The 14,396-nt window shown below is 44.9% G+C and overlaps 1 protein-coding gene across 6 annotated transcripts in view; it reads right to left on the reverse strand.

Annotated features, from left to right (window-relative positions):
• MVB12B (multivesicular body subunit 12B) overlaps window positions 1–14,396 on the reverse strand; it is a 786,673-nt gene that overhangs the window by 487,369 nt on the left and 284,908 nt on the right. The gene's annotated exons all lie outside the window — the stretch shown is intronic.

Here is a 14,396-nt window from a genome sequence, read left to right on the forward strand (position 1 = left end):
GCCCCGCCATCTTCCCCCACCCTCCTCTAGCCTTAGGTCACTGTTCCCTCCCCTCCCCAGCCTCCCACTAAACTCACCGTATTCTTTTGGCAGTAGCGCAACCGCCACTGCTCCTGCCTCCCAGGCCGCCATGGAAATGGGAGCAGGGCACTGCATGGAAACCAGGCTTCCAGCTCCACGGCGAACATCTTGGGTACGTTTGTTGGTATGAATGAACGGGACGTTGCAACTGCGTCCTTTCATTCACACAAAATACATTGCAGTCGGCAGCCCGGGTTTCCGGATTTGAAACCCGGTGCTAATAGCAATAACACCCAGTGGTGATGGTTACTGGGCTGTAAATTGAGCCCTGGTCCATTACCACCCAATCCGGCCGCCCAGACCCAGAATTATCTTTAAAAAAAAGAATCTGAGTACAATCCAATATGACAGATCAATGATTCAGTCCAATTAATCTATAGTTTCTTATCAATGTAATCTTTTTTCTATGTGTCCCCACTATAAAAATATGTCATCGATTGTGTAGCAATCTGAACACAATGGGGATCCATTACTGATAGAAAGGGGCCTCAGCTGAATTTTATATGAATTGGTCCGCAGGGTAACTGGATTTATGATGTACAGAAAATAAATATTGCACACATTTTGGGCAAATTTAATGTAAAAAGAATTCTAAAACAGGGACAAGGAAGTCAAAGGATTCCATGGATTTCAGCAGCTATTATGTATCACAAATGAGTGAGAGTCAATCGTACGCCATATGAACATCTTCTGGAGTTCCATTCCCCACTGTGTGAGAACACAGTGGACTCTCTCCCAAATCCCATTGACTGCATCGCCTTCCACTTTCTTTCCAGTTTTTAAAAAATGGAAAGCAGGGCAATTCCATCTGGCGCGTCTCCAAGATCTGGATATATGCCGTAGTGAATGTCATTTTGCGCATTACATTTAAAAAAAATGAAGTATTTATTTTATCTTTTTCAAAAAAGTAAGAACTATGATTTTTTACAAGTAGTTTTCGGACTTACTCTCTCAAAATGTTATCTGGAGCCCAATAAAGAAATTAAATGATGAAAAAATAAAAGAGGCATGACATCTAACCAAGCAATAAACAGTGCCAGGTGAACGCTGCCAGTCCTATCCCTCAGCCTAAATTAAGGACCCAAGCAAAGCAAGGTTCCCGCTGCGCGGACGACTCTTGCAGTTACCTGCGGCCCAGGTTAATATCGCCCACATACACAATCGAGCGCTACAGGCTTTTTAAAATGAAAAAAGAAACTTACCAGAGTTAGCAGTGTACACACTCCTGTCAAGGGAAGTCCGTTTTCACTGTCGGTTACAGTGGTGTAACAAGCATTGAAAGGGGACTTCTGCTGGCAGTGTACCACCTGTCACTATACGTTTTTTTTCAAATTTAAACAGCCTGTACAGCCTGTAGTACCCGCATCTTGCTGTTGCACGTACTGATGGTGGTGTTGGGGGCGGGGTGGGTGGTGTAATATTGTTGTGAGTAGGTGCAGATGGGAAAGAAACTGGAGCCAAGGAGAGAGAGAGAGTGCATCAGGACTCGGAGGCACCTGGGCAAGCAGAGCACAAGGGAATGTGGCCTTGTATCAGTGAATACAGCCTGCCTTCTCTCACACTCGTCCCCAGGGTGCTAACTGTTCATAACATGATATTGATTTTATGTCTTGATAGATGGTTTACAAAAGGGTCTCAATCCAAAGAGAAGGTTATTGATTTGATAACGACTTCAGGCCTAAGCGTTAAGGGGCACAACTAAATTCATAGACCTTTGCATCTATGCAAATGTTCTCAAAAACCAAAATATTCAGGCCAGTGTTTCATCCTTTGCTACCCAGTAGTTCTATGCAGGGCTGTTAGCGGTAATATCATATCTCTCTCTCTCTCACACAGACACACACACAACCCCCCCATACCCCCCAGAGATACTCTCCAGTCTTCATGTAGGGTCTTCTGTCATCAGTAGGTCATTGGTAACGACACTGCTGGTAATTCCCCTTGTGATTTTTCCCAATTCCAAGGGTGTGGCTAAGAGTTAGTGTACTGGGATGAGCTCCCACTCCTTCCAGCTGCACTTACCTCTACTCTAACTCCAAATAACGATGCGATACGTTTTCGGAAACAATGGTTAGGTTTCACACTGGACAGTCGTCTTGAGCATCACCATGATATTCTCAGAAACGTGCGCACATGAAGCCTGTAATGTCCCGTTTCTATGTTTGGCTAAACTTACCCCTCTCCTATGTCGATGTCGTCCTGATCTTTGCCACCGAAGAGTAAGTCACGTCAATTCGCGTCTACGACTGAAATAAAGAGACATTACGATCGCTCTGTCTCTCTGGCCTTATTAAAGTACTTATGGTATGCTGACATGCTGGTGGTACCTTACATGATTGAACATACCATTGGCGATGAGTCTTTACTGGCGCCACGTGTGTTGCGAGGCTAACGCTACACAGTACTCCAAGTCCTAGGCTTGCTGGGCTCATGAGGCAGAGTTTGCTCCGTGCCGTGAGCAGGCGAGGGAGATAAGTGTGCCTCTCGCCATCTGCATACTTGCCAACCCTACCGATTTAGCTGGTAGGATACCGCTTTTTAAGCAGTCCTAATGCCTACGACTTTCCTGACAGCACTACGGATTTTCAGGCCTGTCTGCCTGAAGCCCAGAGAGCAGAGCACAGCAGCATCCAAGGGGTGTTAATGGCCCATCTCATCATTTTGATTGATGACAGGAGTGTGCCTGGCCAGGCCTGCGTGAAGCAGACACAGGGGCCCTGCGCATCCTGGTCTAGTGCCACAGCCGTCCGCGTGATGTGGGATCCCGTGCCTCTCAGCTAGCTCATTGCCAGCCAGGTGTACGACTCCACTCTCAGCTTGACATAAGGTAACTACTTTTAAACTTGTTTGTGTCCATGTTTTGGATCTTATTGTACGAATCTGTATGTGCCGTTGTATGCTTTGAATTTGTGCATCGTTGGTTATTTGTGATTTCAACTTAATTTTGAATGGGGGTTTTGTCTTCCGTCCTTTTCCATTTGTGTTTGTATTAATGCAATCACATCGTGGGGTTGTTATAGTGTGCATTTGAGTATGTAGGGCTAGTATTGGTTAGTGTGTGAGCTTGCGTGTTTGTTTTTCTCTGCATGCGTGTATTTCAACGTTCACGTTTGTGTGCATTTGAGTTTATTTTGGTTTATGGTACGCATTTGTGTATGTGTTTGCATGTGTGCGATTGTATCCCGTGCATTTGCATATGTTAGATTTTATGTTTTTCCCATGGGTCTGTATTTATTTTTTAAGCATTTGTGTATGGTCTAAAAATATCAATCATTTGGTCAGTAAGCGACCGTATAAATGTCATTGTAACGGGAGACGTAGACTCAAAATGACGGCCCATTTAAGGCTGTGGGGCTCATCAAGTTAGAAAAGGGCGAACCTCTTAGTAGCTCTATTTCACACGGTACACTGACCGATAAAAGGTTGGTGGCTGCAAGGACCAAAAGTGGACACAACTAAGACATTAAGTGAACCAGTCATAAATGATGACAGCAGCAATGAGCGTCGTGCTAGCAAAGGATTGTATTATGCAAAGTTTCTGGTGGAGCATAGCATGAAAGTCAGGAGGTGGGGCAGGCGGTCATGTGGGGGCTACGGATTCTTATTCATCCGTCGTACACACTGGACTGAAGTGCCCTGCAAGCAAGTATTGCAGGGAAACAGGGGCTTAGGATAGGAGCCAGTTATCAAAACTGCTCAGCAGGGACTACTGTTCATGCCGCTAACACTTCCCTTTACGTTGAGAATAGTTCACCTACACTGCACATAGCTTCAGGGAGGGTGTGGGGGGTGGAACACCCCCTCAGTGTTTACTCAGTTGTCACTGTAGTTTTCTATTGTGTATATTCTTGGCGTTTTATGCTGTGCTTTGTATACATGTTTGAGACTTTGTCACTTGACGTGTGTCTGGCGAAGAGGTCCGTGCGGTAAGGCCACTATATGGCCACAGTTCACCCCGGAAAAAAAATTCAGCCCTCACAATCAGACACAGCAGTAAGGTCTTTGTACGCCCACCTCCTGGCACCCCACCAAGCCAGCAATGTCTGGTCCAGCAGCAGCCCTTGCAGCACACTAATCATGGACCCATCCTCGCCTGGACTCACACATCTCATTGCTCGTGATTCAGTCAGCAAGGGCCTGGTCAGTGCAGTGTACTCACCGCAGCAGCTAATGCTGTTTTTGAGTGAGGGACCGACATCTCTGTGTTCTTGCCACTGCTCTCTCTATGGAGAGGCCGGGGTGTAATGGGTCCACTTCCCCTTCATCACTGTGCTTCCCTCGAGGCCCCATTCACTTAGTAGGAGAGAAGGACCACCCTCTTTCCCACTTTAAGAAGCTTGACCCGGCAGTTGGTGTGTGCTGCAGTCCACAACCCCCTGGCACATTTTACATGGATGTTGGCTCTTCTGTGTTGTCATCAGGGGTGAAGGCTGGAAAGACCTAAGGTGTGTCATTTCATTTGAAACTGTATGATTGTGCAACACTGGCACCTTTGTGACTTTATTGTGGGAATTTTGTGCAGTAAAACGATTCTGTTTTGTAATAGTTGTATGCCGCCTAATTCCATTGCCATGGGCCCAAAGCATTATGCAGAAGCAACATTCTGTCATAAACATAGTCTTCCAATGTTCTGTGGGGTACCTAAAATAATCACATTATTAGTTGTATTGTACAAGGTTGAAGCTAGATAAAAGGGGTTGTGTATGTGTTGCGTATGCAGAGACTCATGTGACACACCCGTCACTTTTTACCTACAGTTAAATGGACTGTTTTATGTTTCTGCAGCCTGTCATTTTGTGTATGACATAATAGTGCATATTTGGATATTTTGTGTGTGAAGGACTGATGCCTGTGTTCCTGCCACTGCTGGCTCTATGGAGAGGCTGGGGTGTAATGGGCCCCTTTCATCACGTGTGCTTCCCTAGAGCCCCCTTCCACCACCTCCTGTCCACTTTAAGAAGCTTGGATGAAGAAAAGACTGGCATGGATGGTGAGGTGCAAATTACATTAGTCATGGTATGGGTAGGTTTGAAGGGGAAAACCTGTGCTAATGAGGAAGAAGCTGGCCACAGTGTGCACAGCTCACTTATTTGGTACATTTCTTTCCAACGATGGGCCAGAGGATCTGGATAGGCCACACCAGGCAGTCGTTTTCTGTGATCTCTTCAAAGCCATGTCACTTGAGGTCATTTTCCGTGATGTCATAAGGTCAAAGTTCACGTCAAATTTCCTGTGGTGTCATGTCCTATCATTTCATCGGGTCAAGGTGATGTGACATCATTTCCTGTTATGTCATCATTATGCTAATTACTATTTTTGAACCTTTAAGATTCCTACAGATTATTGGTCAAAGAATGTTGGCATGTATGCATCTGCAAGCAACGCGAGGAAGGCATTCTACACGCCCTACTGCCAGACCTCCAAAGCAGGCTTCATTTAATGCGGCGACCAGGTAAGGGAGAAATATAAGCTTTGCATCATCAGCAGGCAACGCAATGACAGCGTTTCACATGCCCTGCACCAGCACGTCTGCATCAGTGGTTTCAAGGTACACAGGACTACCATTACAGCACAGTCTGGGAGCAACAGACCAGGTTATCTGTGTTTGGCCAGTGCAGAAATATTTGTAGGTGGTAAAGACTTAAATTAGAGCAGCTACATTTCAGTGTGAACATACAACAAAGCACTTCCACAATGTCTGAAAATTAGGACATTAGCTCTACCGCCACCCCATCCACATCGTCCCCTGGTCTACCAAACTGGGAAGAAGGAGGACATGAGTCCCTTCAACTTCAGGCTGTCACGCCTTTTGACATATCAGGTGCAAGCAGTCTGGCACCACGCTGGAACAGATGGCTAAAGGAACTTAATATTTACATTGACACCACCGGCGTCAGGGAAGAGCGATGCTTAAGAGGAATACTAATGCATTCTTTAGGGCCCATAGTACGGGACATTGTGTTTGAGATGCCTGAAAGTGCTACAAACACATTCCAGGGAATTATGAACTCTTATTTGCTCCACTAAGAAATGTGGGTTATGAGAGACATCTTTCACACCTCCACTCAGGAGAAGGATGAGACGCTGGACACATTTGTCATGAGATTACGCAATGGAGTCAAATATTGTGATTTTGATCATTATTCAACAGATGCAAAGCTTTACAATCACAAGTTATTGCTGACTGTGAATGGGCTGAGTTTCGAAAAAATCTGTTGCAAAAGACCCGGTCCCTGGAAGAAATCCTAATGCTTGCAAAGGGCGACTTGGCATTCTCTAGTGTGAGAAACCTGAATCTGTCTCTACCGCTAGTCCATGGAGATCTGTCGTCCAGGTGGCCAGGACACAGCCATCGCTATTGGATCCAGTTCCTAGGGGTGGAACAGTGGGGGAGAATCACCTGGGCGAAGGGTCTTCGGGGAGTGGAAGTGGGACACCGAAGGTTGAGACACGGTACCCCCTTCCTGGTTACACTTTTACCCCATCCTACCCTGTAGGATATTTAGAAGCTCAACCCCTCCCCCCTTTTCCATCATGACTACTTTCTTAAACCGTAACAGACAATGGACTAACAACAGAGCCATTTACCTGACATGACCCAACACACGGGTCAGGCAGAGTCAGGCAATTTACAATAACCATGCACACCTGACGGCCCTTTACCTTCACCACAGGGATAAAAGGCGCAGCACAAAAGCACACAAGGAGCAAGGACGAACGCACGAGGACACAGCTATCCCGGACCGGCAGTTCAAATGGAGGAGAAAGGCAGCGAGACCTGGAAGGGCGACGAAAGGGAAACTGCCCTTGCCCTTTTCAACTCAGACCTGCAAATCCTCAGAGAGGGAGACCGGAAGTTGCAGCTGGCGTGTGGAGGAGCAGATGTCAACGGTGCACGGAGGCCTACTGCATTGATAGCCTAGGCGAGCAGGCAGGCTGGCTACCGTGGTAGCATCCTTGACTCCAGAATCAAGACCAGCCAATGGGTTCAACACAGCTGGCGAGTCGGAGGAAGCTGATAGCAAAACGACATGTGTTGAGCCCTAAGTTGAAAGTGGCAACCTTAGATGAATGCAGGAACCTGAAACAAAGAACTTGTATGTGTTTGAACATTTGTAAAAGGCCAGAGAAGGGCCAGCTGCAGAGTGGTCAGGCGCCGTAGGAGTGCTCAGTCGAAGGACTCACTGGCCCCTTTTGTGTTGAAAACTGCAAGTACCAGAAGGCCCTAGGAAAGGACGACGTGAGATGTCAGAGTGGTCCTACAAAGGTCACGTCAAATCCTTTGTACAATCGAAAGTTTCTGGCCCATGGCGGAGAGAGAAAGCTAGTGAAGGGAACCCCGCTTTCTGATAAGATTGCGAACTGGGAAATAAGGCAAGTGTGAACCTGACAGAAGGATTCCGAAAGAAAGCTAGAAAGGAACCCACGCTTTCTGATGAAAATAAGCAAATCATGAACTGTGTTGAAATTTCTTGAACTGTGTTAAAGAAGGCCATAGTGAACCCGACAGAGAGAGGCCCACTTAACAAGGAGGATTTGAGCCTGGTGGAGGGAGATCCTATTATTTGTTATTATTTATTTATTTCTACTGCGCCATAGCCCACAGGCATCAGTGCGCACCCCTTACAACATAGAAAACTTTAAAAACTAGTTGACTAGTTTATTCAAATCAGGTAGTTTTCAGGTTTTTTCTGAAAGCAGCATAATTTGCCTCCGTCAAAGGGACGAAGAGCAATCGCCCAGGTACAAGACCACCGAAGGAACTTTTGTTTGTTGTTTTGAACCAGCAGTCCTCCTAAGGCAAGAGACTTTGAGGAAAGAGACTTGGCTCCTGTAGGTTCTGGTATTGAACTGGAAATATGAGCCTCATGCTAGAGAGGCCCAGGAGTGTACTGTGCTCAAGAGTTCCACCTTGTCCTGAGCTTGAAACGAAGGGAAGGGAGACCAAAGCACTTCCATCCTGACTTATCATTTTGAGAACACTTCTTTATTTCCTGGCAAACATTTCCCCACACTCTTTTTGTAACTTAGTGGTAAGGATGGCAATCGTTTTTTTTACTATAGCCCCTTTTTATTTGACAAGATGCGACTGCCTTATTATTTGACGGTCGCAGCTTGCTCCCATCTTAGCTTTAGATTAGGCGTTTTTCTCAACCATGCATACAGTCAAATAAACTCCCTTTAACTGTGAACACTTGTGTCAGGCTTCACTGTTGCCACCATGAGTTCCTTACACTATGCAGGCAGAATCTCTAGGCAACATAAACATCTCACTTACAGCAGCTGCAGCGCCCGTATGCCAGATGCGATTGTAAGAAAAACCAACCAACAGAGAACAATGAAAATGCTACCAGTGCGGAAATAATTTTCCTCATGTTGGCCCCTGTCCGGTGATTGGGCGCTCGTGTGATGGCTATGGAGGTACAAATCACTTAAAGTCTGTGTGCAACAAAAAAAACAGATACGTCCAGCAGTAGCCAGACCATAGAAGCTCCAATAAGCAAGTTGATGGCCCTCCATCCAGAAAGTGGAGGTCTCCAACCGCCATGCGGAAAAACTTGCCAGGAAGACGTCAGGAGTCCCAGCAGCAGATCAGAAGACGAGCTGAAAGGAAAGAGGAATACCGCGCAGCACCCACTCCAGAAGAGCAGAGGAGGAGGTCAACACTCCAAAAATTAAGACATATAGCAGCCTCTCCCCGATATCATGACGACTCTGAATCCTCATCAAGCAGTGATCACAAACAAGGGTATGTCCACGCCATTGGGAACAAGACAGCAGTGGAATATAGTCTGACCTTGTTGCTCCAAGTAAATGGTGATGCACAAGAGTTCTTGATTGACACTGGGGCCATGGTAAATGAGGACACATATCGAGGGCTCACTCATAAACAATGGGACACTGACGCCAGCTGACAGACCTATATCCTTAGGGATCTGATAAGCCACTAGAGTACAAAGAGATGTTCAAAGCCACATATGCATACAGAGACAAGTCTGCTGAATTATATGTTTACAGGAGGCAGTAGTCTCAGTTTCAAATCCCCAATGCAAATGGGGCTAGTTCACATAATGTATCAAATAATGACAGCTTACACTACAGATCGCAAAGACATGATAGTCGATGTTTTCTTCGCTATTTACAGGATTAGGAAAACTCAAAGGGAAACAGATTAAGTTGCAAATCAATCCTGACGTCAAACCAGTAGCATAGCACTATCGGGGAATTCCGCTAAACATTCAGAAGCAAGTCAAAAGATGAAATGCAAGCATTGCTGAACCAAGACATCATTGAACATGCGACAGGACCCACCCCATGGCTCTCCCCCATTGACCCTGTGCCTAAAAAAGAAAATGGGGATAAAATCTGAATCTGTGTGGACATGAGAGCACCAAATCTGGCCATTGAAAGAGAGAGGAACTTATCCCAAAGATTGACAGACATGATGCATCTTCTGCATGGGTCGAAAGTCTTCTCTAAATTAAATTAGATTCAAAGGTTATGATCAAGTGGAACTACACCCTGAATCTCGCCACATTACTACTTTCACAGCACATTTAGGATTATTCCAATATAAAAGACTCTGCTTTGGGGTCTCATCAAGTAATCTGGCACATACCACAATGTCTTAATTACAGTGACAACATCTTAATATTTGTGGCAACACGGGAAGCGCATGAGGACACGCTGCATCGAGTGTGCATGGCACTGGAGGATGCTAATCTGATACTAAATGCAGCAAATCCACACCGACATGTGTTGGTCACATTTTTTAATAATAAATGGAGATACACGCATTGTAAATCATGGTCTCTAAATGGCTTTTTAATGTTTTATGTCATTTCTCTATATAGACTGCCATACAAAACAAAGGGTTACAATATTGATTCACATCTCACCTTTAAAACAACACCCGTCCTGATGAAGGCCCACTAGAAAATCACATGGTATGGTCGCCTGGAGGTACGCATCAATACCAAAAAGGCTGAAACACACTGTCGAGGCAATCCACTGAAAACAACATCTGAGCAATAAACTGAACAGTGGCAACTATGTACTCTAGCGTGGAGCCACAGGGTGCTTCAAGCATGAACATACAACCATAACTGAACAAAATAGACTGTGATCTAGATAGGTAAAGGTGCCACGAAACTGGTTCCCACTAAATATAAGAACGTTTTCGGTTGCTCCGCAGTCACCCATGAACCAATTGTTCAAAAAATGTTGAATATTGATGTTTGATTGCAACAAAAGCACTTTTTGAATACTAACCCCACAAGAGAGGCTCACGAGAGAACAAGCCCAGGTAAGTCATATTGTATGAGAAAAATGTTGTTAAATGTGTTTATTTTTGTCATGATATGTATGTAATGAATATTTTGACCTATCATGGAGAGTGCTTAACAAGCAGAAATAAAACTAACCTGTAAGCACAAAAGAAGAACATGAAGGCGTAGTGCATTTCTAATAATACATATGCACTGGAAATATAGTTCTGACTAGAACTGGAGGTCTGAGGGAGGAGTAGCTTTTCACTTCACTTTCTATGATACATGTACCTTCCCCATTTATAAGTGAAAGCCCCCCGTTAACAAAGAAATCAGGGGCCAACCCTCTTATGTTGAAGTGAAATAAAGAGAGGTACATTACGATTGCTCCGTGTCTCTGGCCTTATTAAAGTATTTATGGTATGCCGACATGTTGGTGGCACCTTACATTATTAAACAAAGTAATTTAGACATTCCTTCCTCGAACATTGCCACTTATCCCCACGTTTGCTTCTTCCCACACTTTCTTACAAGAAGCAACTTGCACATTCAATCCTGTAGTCTTTCAAATGGAACCAGCCTGTCCTAGCAGAGCATTTGTCTTGAAACCATAGTTTTTGTAAAATGCATAGGGGAGTAATATTTCATCCATACGTCTATGTCTACGCTTGCCCTGGGCTGGCATAGTAATAATAATAATTTAGCATTTATATAGCGCTACAAACCCTCAGGTATCTGAGCGCTGCTTATTATTACCCACAGTGTGTGGTGCTCATTTATCGACCTCGGAAGGATGAAAGGCTGAGTTTGGCCCTGCCGGGATTCAAACCTGCGTCAGCAGGCTCTGCACAGATGTCAAAGCGAGCACTCTACTCGCTGTGCTATCGGACCGTAAACTTGGAATGCCCTCTCCAAGGGAAGCCACTTACAAGAAATGGGGGGAGAGAGGTGTTAGATAACACATTTTTCTCTATGCATGTAGGTTGGTGATGTACAAGCTTAGCTAATGAGCAAAGGAGCGCTGAAAATAAAGGGGGGGCATAGTCAAAGGTAGGGGTAGGGGTAGGGCAAGGAGCATGCCCTCAGTAACCTGTCCTCACGTGAAGTGTAGCTGTCAGGATCAAACCAAGAACGACCGAGGGGGACTGGAGAGTGCAGAGGAAAATGGGTAATCCTCCAGGAAAGTTGACCAGAGACAATTACCCGACAAAAGAAGCCGCAGGCGGATATATGCCGGATGAGGAGGACAGACTGAAGCAGAACTGCAAGAAAGCCAAACTGGAGGTACGCCAACATCAAAGACAGAATGTAAGCGGAATGTACATCCTTCAGAGCACACTCAGGAAAGACAACAAGCGGGCAAGAAAATCCATGATGTTGGCAGCCCAAAGAGAGAACCCCACAGACTCAGCCATCAGATTCAGAATCAGGGTGGCATGAGCAGGATCCTCCAGCCGACCACAGAGCGGACTAGACCCCACACCACAGTGTGCCTGAAAAACACTAGGTTTAAAAGGGTGCAGGGCTGAACAACACAGTGAGAGAAAGAGGTGCTGACACAGGCAAAACAATGTTATAGGGTAGGGGGGAGGAGGACCAGATGCAGGATTCCCACCCAGGAGAACCATTCAGGAAAGGAATACAAAAAGAAAAAACATGGGGCAGAGTTTGGTTTTTCTTACAGCTACCAGAGCAGGGAAGCTAAAAAATTGAAGAATGCACTTGCACCAACTAGAGGTATAACCACCTTCAGCGACTTGCAACCTTCCACCAGGAACCCTCCGAGATATGCCTACACAAACAAACAACCCACTAGAACAAGACCAGAATCTTTCTAACACCACCAGAAAAAAACAAATAACACATAAGCATCCTATGGTTTTTGTAGCTTAGCTGGCTCTCCATGATAGTACTGTTCCATGACAAGCAGGATCATCAATTCTTGCCTGAAGTTCAAGATCGAGGGGACCTTTGAAGCCTGCCTGTCTTCGGCATTCTCTCTCTAGAGGCTCACGTCTCCTGGTTGCACCTAGAAGCACGGAGTCTAGGGAAGAAAGTAGGGAGATCTATTTGTTAATACGGAAATAAGAATGTAAGGCTGGCAAAAAAGGAGGTATGTGTTCCAAATATCACCTTAACATCAAACTGTTAAAGACTACAATATCGAAAGTAAATGCAGGGCAGTTGAATGATAAATGTTGCCGACAACTAAAAGTACTATTTGAGCTAAGCCTAAAATCACCGATTGACAAGGTTACCAAAATTGCCTTTTCTAGGTGTCAAAAGGAAGGTTTTAATCCCACTGCCTAGGTCTATCCCACTTTGGGAAATATGTGCAGCAAGCGATTTGAAGATTGCTAGTTGTATTTGTTTGAAGAACAGGTATGTAAATTGCAAACAAAAATGACTTACAATAACACATGTAAAGATGGTGGAAGCATTCCCACGAAGGTTGCCTGTACAATACCATAAAGCTGTGAACAAGAGGTGAGGCAGTTTATGATGGTATGACAATATTAGGACATATACCGGGGACAAAATAATACAAACAGAGACAAAGTGTACATAAGAAAACGGGTCACTTACAAAAGGTAACATTAACCTTAGGGGGCAAGTGCTTCAAAATAAGGAGCACTAATGAAATATACAAAATGACATTATTAAGCGTCACTGGAGGCAGTGGTGGAGTCAGGTAGGGCAGAGGGGGGAAGAGGTCAGAGGCAGCTCCCTCTTTACCAATTAACTGAAGTTCAAGACAAGCTTTCAAGAGATCCACAATTGAGTTGGATTTGATTGCTACTGGCAGTGGGTTCCCGTGGAGTGGTGCAAGTAGCAGAGGCACAGGGAGGGAATTGGACGGCGAGGTCGAGTGCGAGTGCAGAGGAGGATCAGAGGGAACGAGATGGTGAGTAAACAGATACAATCAGACCGGTACTGAGGAACTGGTCCATTGATGCAGGTTTCGAAACTGAGGGGAACTGGAAGCCATTTAGTTCCTGCTTGAAGCATAGAAGAGCCTGGTTAGCTTGACACCAACAGCTCCCAGGAGCTACTTGTGGATTCCCATACCAACTGATGTCAAGCAAACACACCCATGCAAATTTAACTCTGCATCTGGGACAATCTACAAATAAAAGCATTAGGACACATTAGGACCATATTTAAAGCAAATAGGGTTGTAAATAATGGACAAAATGATAAGTATACATGTTATCTGGATGTTAGATTTGCGGACCGCTATGTACTGCCTCCTCGTTGCCTAGTGATAGCTCCTAGTGACTGGTTCACGGGGGAGACCCAGAAGCTGCTTCTAGTTCCTGTTTCTCAGATCTTAATTTCGATCCCTGTGATAGCTTTATAAACTAGAAGAGCGGTTGTGTAGGGAGAGCCAACCAGCATGTTGTCGGTAGGCAGAGTAGGGGAGGATCTGGGTAGATTGTACAGAATTCAGGTAGCAAAGTTGAAGACTTTGTATAGAGGGAAGAAGTAGTAGAGAGGAAGGCCAAGGAGTGGGCTTGAGCAGTAGTCCAGTTTTCTCTTGTGGAGATTGGAGTTTTGTCAAGTGGTTTGCAAGACAAGCACACATTTTCCAAATGTTGAGGAGGTTAATATGAGCAGCAGAGGCAGTGGTAGCGATGAATTGTTGCAGTCATATGCTGTTATCAAAGAGGCTAGCTGCATGTTAGCTGAAAAAAGTCTTCAAGTGGATTTTATATATGGGCCCAAATTGTGTATTCATCTTGCAAAACTATCTATGAACAAAATTGTTAATGATGCAACAGAGTTAATTTGCATTTATTGTTTTATATAGCGCCTTAATCCAAGGCACATTACAGTCAACGACAAAAACACATCAAACATGGAACAGTAGAAGCAATAACCGTATTCATGAATCAAACCAGAAAATCGGCATGTAGAACAATTTGCATATGAGAAAGAAGAGAGGAGAGGAGGGGGTGGGGAAGGAAGGAAGAGGGAGAAAGAACAGTGAGTAAAGTGAGCAATAGGAAGAGAGGAGATCTTAGGAGAGAAGGGAAAAGATAAAGA

The sequence above is a fragment of the Ambystoma mexicanum genome, chromosome 8, assembly GCF_040938575.1.
Source record: "Ambystoma mexicanum isolate Mex_15411 chromosome 8, UKY_AmexF1_1, whole genome shotgun sequence".
NCBI lineage: Eukaryota > Metazoa > Chordata > Amphibia > Caudata > Ambystomatidae > Ambystoma > Ambystoma mexicanum.